Raw genomic sequence first — 12,464 nt, forward strand, 5'->3', positions numbered from 1 at the left:
ACTCATTTCTTTCTTGACCATAATCCACGTCAGGGTCCCCCGGGGTCATTGCCGCTACCACTGTATGTTACACGCTCAGTTGTTTTTCTAACTGGCTAACTCTGGTATGGCATTGACGATGATCCACCTCTCTCTGGGGGCGCTTGAGAGCTTCTCTCAAAGCATCTCTTGCATCCTCAAAGTTTTTAGTGAGGCGAGTATTGTCTTTCATTACAGTTTCTAGCTGACATCGTATTTCTTCTAAATTATGTAATGCTGATCCAGCATTTACAGCCTTAACACTTTGATGTTGCATGATTGCAGCTGCCGATGCAATTTGGTATTTTAGACCATCAACCTGACTATCTTTCTCGGCATGTTCTTTCTGCTGCCATTTTAACTGGTTATCAATCTGACTATCTTTCTCAGCAAGTTCTTTCTGCTGCCGTTTTAACTGTTCATTCTGTACCAGGATAATGTGCCGATCTTGTCCCGTGCAATACGAGGGTGCAGAAGTGATCAAGCGGATCGCCCGATCCCGCCTCCATTTTTTACGCCACGGCGTCCTTCAATGTAACTTCCGGGCCTTTACCCAACCATTCTAACAATAAGACCTGTCCATCGGTCCCACTACAGTTTTTCTTGATCCGGGTACTATACTCCTTCCAAAGATCCCCGTTCGGCATCTTCGTGTACTTTAGAGAGCCACTATCCGTTTGTTATTACTAATCCCCCACAAGGATTGACTGGTGATCAAGTGATAACCCTCGCGTCCGTTACCCTATATCCAGTAATACCAGGTTTTGGCTGTTGTCAGAAATAGTCCCTTCGTGGTCGCCAATTGTAGGACTTAAACCACTACTTTCAGGATCATTATCTAATCCATCTAAGAACTGGTTCCTGACAACAACAAGATAACCACGGTACTGGTATTATGGTTAAAGGCAAAACAGATTTATTAAGCACATCACAATTAGTACAAAAAGGTGATACTTAACAAAGGGGAATAGTCACAGTCTGTTCCTTGAAACCTCGGAAGTATCCCTCCATGTGACTGTGGTGCGGTCTCTCTCTCTCTCGCTGGGTTCTGTTGACTGAAGAGTTCTCTTCTTCCTTGCCAGAATCTTGCGTGCCTTCCTCAGCTTTTGAGGTCTCTTCTTATTCCCTTTTTCAGTTTATGAGCAGTTCACTATCACATCCACATCTCTCAGCCTGACCATTATTCATGTCTCTCAACCTTCAGAAGTTACATTCCAAGCATAACTCCTGGTACCATCCGTGCCTTGTTGTTACAGATGGAAAAGAACCTTATCTTAGAGTTTACATTGCCAGCCTTCACAGAACCGTTTGTATAAACAGACTTCTATTCACGAGCTTGTGGAGGCTCGAGATAGAGAGGCCTAAGCCTGTGTGACACCTTGATTTAATTAACCTTCAGTCCCAGTTATCTACATGTCTTTTAGACATTATGCTATTCCAGCACATCCTCCCTTAGTGCCTGTGATTTCCCCAAGGTCTGTTAATTCCCACATTAATGGGTTAATCCTTACACATTGTTCTTCCTGACTCTAAACACCATTGTAAAGGAGCCTTCTGTTCCGTGCCTATAACTCTGAACCATGGAAGAGAGCGGCTGGGACACATTTCTTACACGCCTCAAGATTAACCCGCACGGCGACTTTGCTGTCACTGAAGAGAGACGATAAAGACCAAAGTACTGTTTGTCCCTCTCAGTGTGGCTCTGAAGGACTGTGTCCAGGCTGAAGTTCTGCTCTACCGGACGATCCTCCCCCGAAATTGTCCTTTCTGAACTCCAGTCAGGTGATGCTAAACATGCAGGTGGGAAAAACCAAAATCTACAACAAGGTGTTCAAAACAAAGTTGATTCATTTATCGTGTCCAGAATATTAAACTCAAGCCCGGTTATAGGGGTTATTAACATCAGCAGAAACAAAACCCCAACTGTCAGAATGAACATGGTTCAGTCCTGGATGTGATTAACAGCAGAATCCAACCCTGCAGTCATATGGGGAAAACTCTCCAGTGGCTGGAGTCATATCTAGCACAAAGGTGGTTGTTGGAGGCCAATCATCTCAGCCCCAGGACATTGCTGCAGGAGTTCCTCAGGACAGTGTCCTGGGCCCAACCATCTTCAGCTGCTTCATCAATGACCTTCCCTCCATCATAAGGTCAGAAATGGGGATGTTCGCTGAAGATTGCACAATGTTCAGTTCCATTTGCAACCCCTCAAATAATGAAGCAGTCCAAGCCCGCAGGCAGCAAGACCTGGACAACATCCAGGCTTGGGCTCATAAGTGGCAAGTAACATTCGCGCCAGACAAGTGCCAGGCAATGACCATCTCCAACAAGACAGAGTCTAACCACCTCCCCTTGACATTCAACTGCATTACCATCGCCGAAACCCTCACCATCAACATCCTGGGGGTCACCATTGACCAGAAACTTAACTGGACCAGCCATATATATACTGTGGCTACAAGAGCAGGTCAGAGGCTGGGTCTTCTGCGGCAGGTGACTCACCTCCTGACTCCCCAAAGCCTTTCCACCACCTACAAGGCACAAGTCAGGAGTGTGATGGAATACTCTCCACTTGCCTGGATAAGTGCATCTCCAACAACATTCATGAAGCTCGACACCATCCAGGAGAAAGCAGCCCGCTTGATTGGCAACCCATCCACCACCCTAAACATTCTCTCCCTTCACTGCAGTCGCACTGTGGCTGCAGTGTGTACCATCCACAGGATGCACTGCAGCAACTCGCCAAGGCATCGTCGACAGCACCTCCCAAACCCGCGACCTCTACCACCTAGAAGGACAAGAGCAGCAAGCACATGGGAACAACAACATCTGCACGTTCCCCTCCAAGTCACACACCATCCCGAGTTGGAAATATATCGCCGTTCCATCATTGTCGCTGGGTCAAAATCCTGGAACTCCCTTCCTAACAGCACTGTGGGAGAACCTTCACCACACAGGCTGCAGCGATTCAAGAAGGCGTCTCACTACCATCTTCTCTGGGGCAATTAGGGATGGGCAATAAATGCCAGCATCGCCAGCGACGCCCACATCCCATGAACGAATTTTAAAAAATGTGAACTCAGTGGTGTCTCAGCACGTGTGATGACTGAGCGAACCCCTTCCCACACACGGAGCAGGTGAACAGTCTCTCCCCAGTGTGAGTGTGTTGGTGTTTCAGGAGATCATTTGTGCTTTTAAAGCCCTTCTCACAGTCAGAACATTTAAATAGTCTCTCCCCAGGGTGAGTACGTTGGTGTGTCAGCTGATTCCTGTTGCTTTTATATCTCTTCCCACAGTCAGAACATTTAAGAGGTCTCTCATCACAGTGAACTCGTTGGTGTGTCAGAAGGTGGGAAGACCGAGTGAATCTCTTCTTACACACAGAGCAGGTGAACGGCCTCTCCCCAGTGTGAGTGCGTTGATGTCTCCACAGTTCATATTTGCTGTTAGAGCTCTTCTCACAGACAGAACTTGTAAAACGTTTCTCCCCAGAGTGAACAAGTTGGTGCATCAGCAGTTCGGATGAAATAGTGAATCCCTTCCCTCACACAGAGCAGGTGAACGGCCTCTCCCCAGTGTGAGTACGTTGGTGTGTCAGCAGATTCCTTTTGCTTTTAAACCTCTTCCCACAGTCAGAACATTTAAAAGGTCTCTCATCAGTGTGAACTCGCTGGTGTCTCAGCAGATGGGATGGCCGAGTAAATCTCTTCTTACACACAGAGCAGGGAAATGGCCTTTCCCCAGTGTGAGTGCATTGGTGTGTCAGCAGATTAATTTTACTTTTAAACCTCTTTTCACAGAGAGAACATTTAAAAGGTCTCTTATCAGAGTGAACTCGCTGGTGTGTCAGCAGGTTGGATGACTGAGTGAATCCCTTCCCACACACAGAGCAGCAGAACGGTCTCTCCTCAGTGTGAACTTGCTGGTGTATCAGCAGGTGGGATGACCGAGTAAATCTCTTCTTACACACAGAGCAGGTGAACGGCCTCTCCCCAGTGTGAGCGCTTTGATGCCTCAGCAGATTAATTTTGCTTTTAAACCTCTTCTCACAGTCAGAACATTGAAAAGGTCTCTCATTGGAGTGAACTCGCTGGTGTCTCAGCAGGGTGGATAACTGAGTGAATCTCTTCCCACACACAGAGCAGGAGAACTTACTCTTGCCAGTGTGAACTCGCTGGTGTATCAGCAGGGTGGGGGACTGAGTGAATCTCTTCCCACGCAGAGAGCAGGAGAAGGGCCTCTCCCCAGTGTGAACTCGCTGGTGTGCCATCAGGTGGGATGACTGAGTAAATCTCTTCTTACACAAGGAACAGGAGAACGGCCTCTCCCCAGTGTGAGCGCTTTGATGTCTCAGCAGATTAATTTTGCTTTTAAAGCTCCTCTCACATTCAGAACATTTAAAAGGTCTCTCATCAGTGTGAATTCGCTGGTGTCTCAGCAGGTTGGATGACTGAGTGAATCTTTTCTTACACACGGAGCAGGTGAACGGCCTCTCCCCAGTGTGACTGCGTCGATGAGTTTCCAGCTCTGAAGGGTAATTGAATCCCTTCCCACAGTCCCCACATTTCCATGGTTTCTCCGTGGTCCAGGTGTCCTTGTGTCTCTCCAGGTTGGACGATTAATTGAAGCCTCGTCCACACACACAACACGTGTACCGTTTCTCCCCACTGTGAATGGTCTGATGTTTTTGCAGACTGTGTATCTGATTAAAGCTCTTTCCACAGTCAGTGCACTGGAACACTCTCACTCGGGTGTGTGTGTCTCGGTGCTTTTCCACTCACACTGATGTTTGAAATCTTCTCTCACAGACAGAACAGACAATCATTTCTCCTTCCACATTCAAAGGCTGATGATATTCAGGTCCTGATGAATCGTGTGACTCTGTTAGATCTTGACGTGATCTTTGGTTTGAGTTTCCTGTCTGCAAATCCTCCCCTTCTAATACCCTGTAAAAGGAGTTTACAAAAGTTATCACTGTAAATACAGGATAGAAATTCGGAACAGACAATTCTAGTTTCTATGGAACATTATTTCCTCTCTCATTCCTCAAAGCTGTAAATCCCCGTCCCACACACTCTCCTTCCTCCCTGTGCTGAAATCCAAACCCATCGCATTAACTTTCAATATCCCAAAACCATGAGCAAAACGGTGAGAGAGCATGAGGGATTGAATGAGAGAGAGCGGGAGAGGGTGAATGTGAGAGAGTGGTTGAGGTAGAGTGTGAGAAACTGAACATGAGAGAGTGAATGTGAGTACAGCAGTGGGCTCGGTGTGTAGAATGAAGTGGGGCAGGTGGAGCATGTTTCAGTGGGGCAGCATTAGGTTTAGAATAGTAATGGAAAAGGACAAGGGACAATCAAATGTGAAAATTCTTAACTGGAGGAGGGCTTAAAGGGGATCTTGTCCAGGTGGATTGGAATCAAAAATTGGCAGGCAGATCAGTAATTGAATGGGAGGCCTTCAGGGAGGAGTTGGTTTGGGTACAGAGCAGACAGATTCCCACGAGGAGGAAAGGAACGGCCTCCAAAGCTGGATCTCCCTTGATGACTAAAGGTATAGAGATCACTATTTCTCCTTCATTTACAAACCTTCCCTGCCCGATCATCATTCTCCTTCATTTACAGATATCCCCTGATCGATCACCATTTCTCCATGATTTACAGACGCTCCCTGACCGATCACAATTCCTCCTTCATTTACAGGTGCTCCCTCACTCATCACCATTTTTAATCATTTAAAGATGGTCCCTAACCAATCACCATCTCGCCTTCATTTACAGACACTCCCTGTTCGATCACCATGTCTCCTTCATTCACAAACAATCCCTGAACAATCACCATTTCTCCTTCATTTACAGACGCTCGCTGACCGATCACCATTCCTCCATCATTTACAGATGGTCCCTGAAATATCACCATTTTATCTTCATTTACACACGCTCCCTGACCGATCACCATTTCTCCTTCATTTACAGACGCTCCCTGACCGATCACCATTTCTCCTTCATTTACAGACGCTCCCTGACTAATCACCATTTCTACTTCATTTACAGACGCTCCCTGAGAAGTCCCAGTTTACACCGCGCAGGCGCGGGGCCGCGGCCTTTTGTTGAGAGTTGGTCCGGAGCGAAACGGGAGAAACCGGAAACCGGCGGGTAGTGAGGGGGGATAATGTTCACTGTTTTATATTCGGGTCTGGGGCCGCACTCGGGGTTTGTGAAGCCTGAGCCTGGGCCTGAGCCCGGACCCGGGCCCCGGGGTTTATTGAGCCTCTTGCTCCGATCCTCTCACCTGCACCGAACGCGCTCCTCCCGCAGCCTCGACTGACCGCGCATGCTCAGGACACAGTGAACGATAATGAGTCACTACTGCGCCTGCGCACTGTGCACCACTGATTCAGATAGGGCACAATCTGTACCGCCCGGCATGCTGGGGGATCCCGCCGCCATTGATGGTCTTAATATCTAGCCGAAAAGCAAAGACAATGAAGCAGTGAGATCGCGTTTGGACCATGGATAATAAAATAAACTGAAACCCCAGCCCTTCGTGCCATTTAAACCGGAAAAACACATAGCGTAGACGCCCCCCCCCACTTTGCAGAAATCCAGAAAATATTTTGTCGGTAACTTATATTAATTTCGTTTTATTAAATGTTGCAACTGACGGGTTCAATTAATGTTTATTTTCCAACTGCACCGCAGGACCGCCAGTCTCACTATTAACTCCGTCCTGGTGATTAAGGAGAATTCCGGACCATTAGGGGGAGCGGAAATTTATAGGAATTTCCTGCAACTAGTGGGGTGCCGCACGGATCAATGCTGGGACCTCAACTATTTACAATATATATCAATAACTTTGATAATGGAACAGAGTGTCTTGTGGCCAAATTAGCTAATGATACAAAGATAGGTGGAAAAGCAACATGCGATGAGGACACAAAGTGTCAGCAAAGGGATGTTGACTGGTTAAGCGAATGAGCAAAAATTTGGCAGATGGAATCTTATGTGGGAAAATGTGAAGTCATCCACATTGGGAGGAAAAATAAAAAAGCAAAATATTGTTTGAATGGAGAAATACTAAAAAATGCTGTGGAACAGAGGGATCTGGGTGTCCTTGTACACGAAACACCAAAAGTGAACATGCAGTTGCAGCAGGTAGTCCAGAAGGCAAACAGAATATTAGCCTTAATTTCCAGGGGTATGAAGTGTAAAATCAGGGAAGTCATGCTACAACTGTACAGGATGCTGGTGAGACCACATCTGAGGTACTGCGTACAGTTCTGGTGCCCTTATTTCAGGAATGACAGACTTGCATCGGAGGCAGTTCGGAGAAAGTTCAGTAGGTTGATTCCGGGTATGGAAGGTTTGTCTTACGTGGAAAGATTGAACAGGGTGGGTCTATACTCATTGGAATTTAGAAGAATGAGAGGAGATCTTATTGAAACATGCAAGATTCTGATGGGACTTGATAGGGTAGATGCTGAGAGGATGTTACCCCTCATGGGGGTATCTAAAACGAGGGGGCATAGTATAAGAATAAGGGGTCGCCCGTTTTAGACGGAAATTAGGAGGAATTTCTTCTCCCAGAGGGCCGTGAATCTTTGGAATTCTTCACCCAAAAAGCTGCGGAGGCTGAGTCATTGAACACATTCAACGCTGAGTTCGACAAATTTTTGATCAGCAAGGGAGTTAAAGGATATGGGGAAAGGGCGGAAAAGTGGAGATTAAGGTAAAAATCAGATCAGCCATGATCACATTAAATGGCTGAGCAGGCTCGAGGGGCCGAATGACCTGTTCCTGCTCCTATCTCTTATGGTCTTATGGTAAATTGACTGGAGGGATGAGCGGACAGTTGGTCCTCCAACCAATCGGAGTGTGTGAGGGGCGGGAGTTGCGGCACTGAATGGGCGGGTCTAAGCCCAGATGTCCGTTTTTGTCTGAAGCATCATTTTTAAAAATTAATTTATCTGAAGCTCCAAGAGAAAACTCGACCTTTCTGTTGTGGTTTGAAATAAATGAAACCAGATGAGGTGGAGCAAACATTTCAACATTTGTTGGAAAAACACATTAATTAAGAACAACCAACATGGATTATTTGAGATATCTCAAGTCTACTGATAAAGGGAATGTAGCGGAGGTTGTGTAGATGGATTGTGAAAAGGTGTTTGATACGATGCCGGACAGGAGGCTTGTTGATAAAATTAATACCCACGGTATTAAAATGAATGGGGCAGGGTGGATAGGAAGTTGTGGAAAGGGCAGAAAACAGGGAGTAGTGGTTAATGGATGTTCTTGAAACAGAACAGATGTACACAGTGGTGTCCCCCAGGGTCAGTGTTGGGACCATTGCTCTTCTCAATACAGAGAATGATCTCAGCTTGGGTATGTGGGACACAAGGTGAAAATCTCCAGATGACGCCAAAATTTGCAGCGTGGGGAACTGTGAAGAGGAGTCAGTGACGTCATTGTGACGTCCACAGGTTCGGAAACAGGCAGGTGAAGTTTAATGGAGAGAAATGTGACGTGATACATTTTGAGAGGAAGAAAAATGAGACGAAATGTAAACTAAATGGTCAAAGTTTTAAAGTAGAGGAGCAGAGAGACTTAAGGGAGGAAGGTTCTAACTAATGCATTGTCTTATTAATTAACAAGTCTGAGAGTCAGCAACTTTAATACCTTATCAAGAAATATATGAGTAAATTCTCTTTCCTCTACCGTACCAGAGTAAACATGCATGGCCCCCGTGTACACGAGATGATCCCTCTGGATGGAACCTCAGGCGCCCTGAGCTTGATCTCCAGTGTCTCCAGTCCCGACTGCCCTTTACATCAGTATCCCCTCACTTTTATACACTGTAGTGACCCATCCCTGTCACTGGAGCTGGAACTTCCATAGTCTGTGGTTCACAGGGACACATTGCTTGGTTCCCAGCAGTTATTTTTCTTCAGCAGCGTTCTCATGACCCCTAAACTATCATGCTTACTGTTAATTAGAATCATGGAGTCAAAGGAATTTACGGCACAGAAAGAGACCGTTCGGCCCATCGTGTCTGTGCCAGCCGAAAAAGAGCTGTCCAGCTTAATCCCACTTTCCAGCTCTTGGTCTGTCGCCTTATAGTTTACAGCACTTCAAGTACATTCCCACGTACTCTTTAAACGCGATGAGGGTGTCCGCCTCTACCATCCTGTCAGGCAGTGAGTTGCAGACCCCACAACCCTTGGGCGAAAGAATTTCTCCTCAGCTCCCCACTAATCCTCCTACCAATCACTTTAAATCTATGCCCCTGGTTACTATCCTCTCTGTGAAGGGATATGTGTCCTTCCAATCCACACTAGGCCCCTCATAATTTTGTACACCTCAATTAAATCTGCATTCAGCCTCTTCTGTTCCAAAGAAAACATCCCCAGCCTATCCAATCTTTACTCTTAGCTAAAATTCAGCAGTCCAGGCAACATCCTTGTAAATCTTTCATGCCTTGTATAAAATGTCTGTTATTTGAAAGTCGTGACATTGATCAAAGTCTGCGTTCCGTTTTCTTGCCATTTGTGTCAAGATTTGGAAAAGATCTGCTACCTGACACTTTAAATGTTGCCGACTTTAACTGTAGCTCACAGTGTCTGAACAGTTACTGTTAACATTGGCGTTTTATGTATCTTCTTGTGTTCCATCTCCTTAACAAAACAAGCTGATCACAGCAATGTTTTCATCAAATGGAATCCCAGTGTGAAAAAATGCACAATTTCAGAGCGAAGCAACATATGCAAGATTGGTGGGAGATGAGACTGGAGGGAATGGGTCTGGGCAGTGAGAACATCTCTTGAGCATTAAGATATTCAGTATCCGAAGAAGCAGGGAGATGAGGTCGTTGTGTCTATTTATCCAGGTATCTGCAAAATCCATCGTCTCTCAATGCGCAGCATCATTCTTCCCCTCTCCTGCTTTCCAGTGAAGGTTTTTTTCTCGTTAAGTCGCATTATTTGCTTTGAACATCTATTTCACCGGCATCTGGAGGAGCAGAGGAAGCTGGAGATAAATTAGTGACAGAAATAGAAGGAGATGGAAGGTGATGGCAGAATCTTGTGTGTGTCAATTGCTTCAAGTGAGACATGACAGTCCTGCGTTGTCTTGCACCTTTCCCAGGAGCTGCACTGATTCGGTGCGTGCGTTTTGGAAATGGAAACAGTTACACCAGCAGCTTGTGGTAATATTTCCCCTCACTCTCTATTTCATGTACCTGCCGACCCGCACTTGGTGCTGTCGTTGTCTGAATAAGTCTTTCATGTTCTAACAGTAAATTCCATTTTGTGCGAGCAACTTGTCTGGGCGAAAGTGACTTGAGTTTCAAAGGGACAAGTCGGAAAGGCAGCGTTGGTCTGCTTGCTTGAATAAAAATTGCAGCGGATTCGCTGGTGGTCCAGTGCTGAGGATTCGGAGCTCTCGCCGCCGCGGCACCATGTTTGATTCCCGATCAGGGAACTTGACTTTCCTGGTGTTGTTCAAAATAGCACCAACCAAATTCCCCCGACTGAGAACAAAGCTCGGTCCTGATCAACATGAGCAATTTCACCGCTCCTGCACTTTCTTGCCTTCTGTAAAATGCCTCCTGTTCGAAAGTCGTGCCGCTGATCAAAGTCTGCATGATGTTTTCTTGCCATTTCTGTCATGATTTGGAAAAGATCTGCTGCCTGACACTTTAAATGATGAAGAACCTTTAAATGTAGCTCACAGTGTCCGAACAGTCACTGTTATCATTAGCCTTTGATGTGTCTTCTTTTACTCCATTTCCTGAACAACACCAGCTGATCACAGCTTCGTTTTCTTCAAGTTGAATCCCAGTGTGAAAAAATGAACAATTTCAAAGCTAAGCAACGTGTGCAAGATTGGAAGGAGAGTGCGAGTGGAGATAATTGGCTTTGATCAACGATCTCTTGAGCATTCAGACATTCATTATCTGAAAGAAGCACGGAGATGAGATTTTTGTCTCGATTTATCAGTGTAGAAAAGAAGCAGGGAGTTGAGATCCGTTTGTCCATTCATCCTGCAACAGACAAAATCCTTCGCCTCTCAATGCCCAGCATCTTTCTTTCCAACTCCTTGCTCTGCAGGGAAGTCTTGGTTTCGTTAATTCTCCTTGTTTTCAGCAAACATCTAATTCACCTGGCAGATCTGGCCGTGTCTTCCAGTCATAATACGTCCCATCGTGCTGACATCATGTTAGCAACTCAAGATAAGCTGTTTTATGTTGATGGAATGCATTCGAGACAGTTTTCTAGATCAATATGTCGAGGAACCAACAAGGGAACAGGCTATTTTAGATCTAGTATTGTGTAATGAGACAGGGTTAATTAGTAATCTGAAAGTAAATGATCCTCTGGGGAAGAATGATTATAATATGATAGAATTTCAGATTGAGTTTGAGAGTGATGTCGTTAAGTCCGAAACTAGGGTCTCAAATTTAAACAAAGCCAATAACGGAGTTATGAGGGATGAGTTGGTTAAGGTGGTTTGGGAAATTAGATTAAAATATTGTGGTAGATGATCAATGGCGAACATTTAAAGAAATAATTCATAATTTCTCAACAAAATTACATTCGCTTGAGGATTAAAAACACCACCGGAAAAGTGGCCCAACCTTGGCTAACTGGAGAAATTAATGATAGAATTAGATTAAAAGAGGCTTACAATGTTGCCAAAAAGAGTAGTAAGCCTGAGGATTAGGAGGGTTTTGGAAATCAGCAAAGGATGACCAAGAAATTGCTAAAATGGGAGAAAATAGAATGATGTTAAACCAGCAAGAAATATAAAAATGGATTTGGAGAGCTTCTACAAGTATGTATAAAGGAAGAGATTAGCGAAAGTAAACATGGGTCCCTTGGAGGCAGAGACAGGAGAATTTATATTGGAGAATAAGGAAATGGCAGAGACGTTAAACAAGTATTTTGTATCTGTCGTTATAGTAGAAGACACAAAAATCATACCAGAACTATTGGGGAACCAAGGTTCTAATGAGAGTGAGGAACCTAAAGCAATTAAGATGACTTTGGACACTCACAGCCTCTTATTGCATGGCCAGAATGTGAATTCTGCATTTTACACACTTTTCCATTCGGTAAGACCCACTTCTGTTCCGCAACCTATAACTGAATGTATTGACTTAACACATGTTACAGTCACTTCTCACACTGTCTCCTCCTGTCCACACTTGCCCAATGCGTCCTAGATGATTATTTATTCTATTGATGTGATATTCTGTACTGTTACATATATGGCACTGAAAGCATGATCTTGTGAAAATGCACATTGAACCTCGTGTTTCTTGTGTTGACTGCATGATCTAAAGAGCTTGGGTCAGAGCACAGTGAGAGAGCATTTGATTGGAGCTGGAGAAGCCTCTGGTTGAAATTCAGGTGTCGGTTTGGTTGGTGCTTCTCGTTCGTGTTCCGTGGTA

At 45.2% G+C, this 12,464-nt stretch overlaps 1 pseudogene; it reads right to left on the reverse strand.

The window, feature by feature from the left end:
* Nucleotides 1-809: 809 nt before the first annotated feature.
* The window catches only part of LOC137335567 (zinc finger protein 271-like), a 73,852-nt pseudogene continuing 62,197 nt past the window's right edge, over nt 810-12,464 (reverse strand).

This window comes from Heptranchias perlo, chromosome 20 (assembly GCF_035084215.1).
Source record: "Heptranchias perlo isolate sHepPer1 chromosome 20, sHepPer1.hap1, whole genome shotgun sequence".
In the NCBI taxonomy this organism is placed as follows: Eukaryota; Metazoa; Chordata; class Chondrichthyes; order Hexanchiformes; family Hexanchidae; genus Heptranchias; species Heptranchias perlo.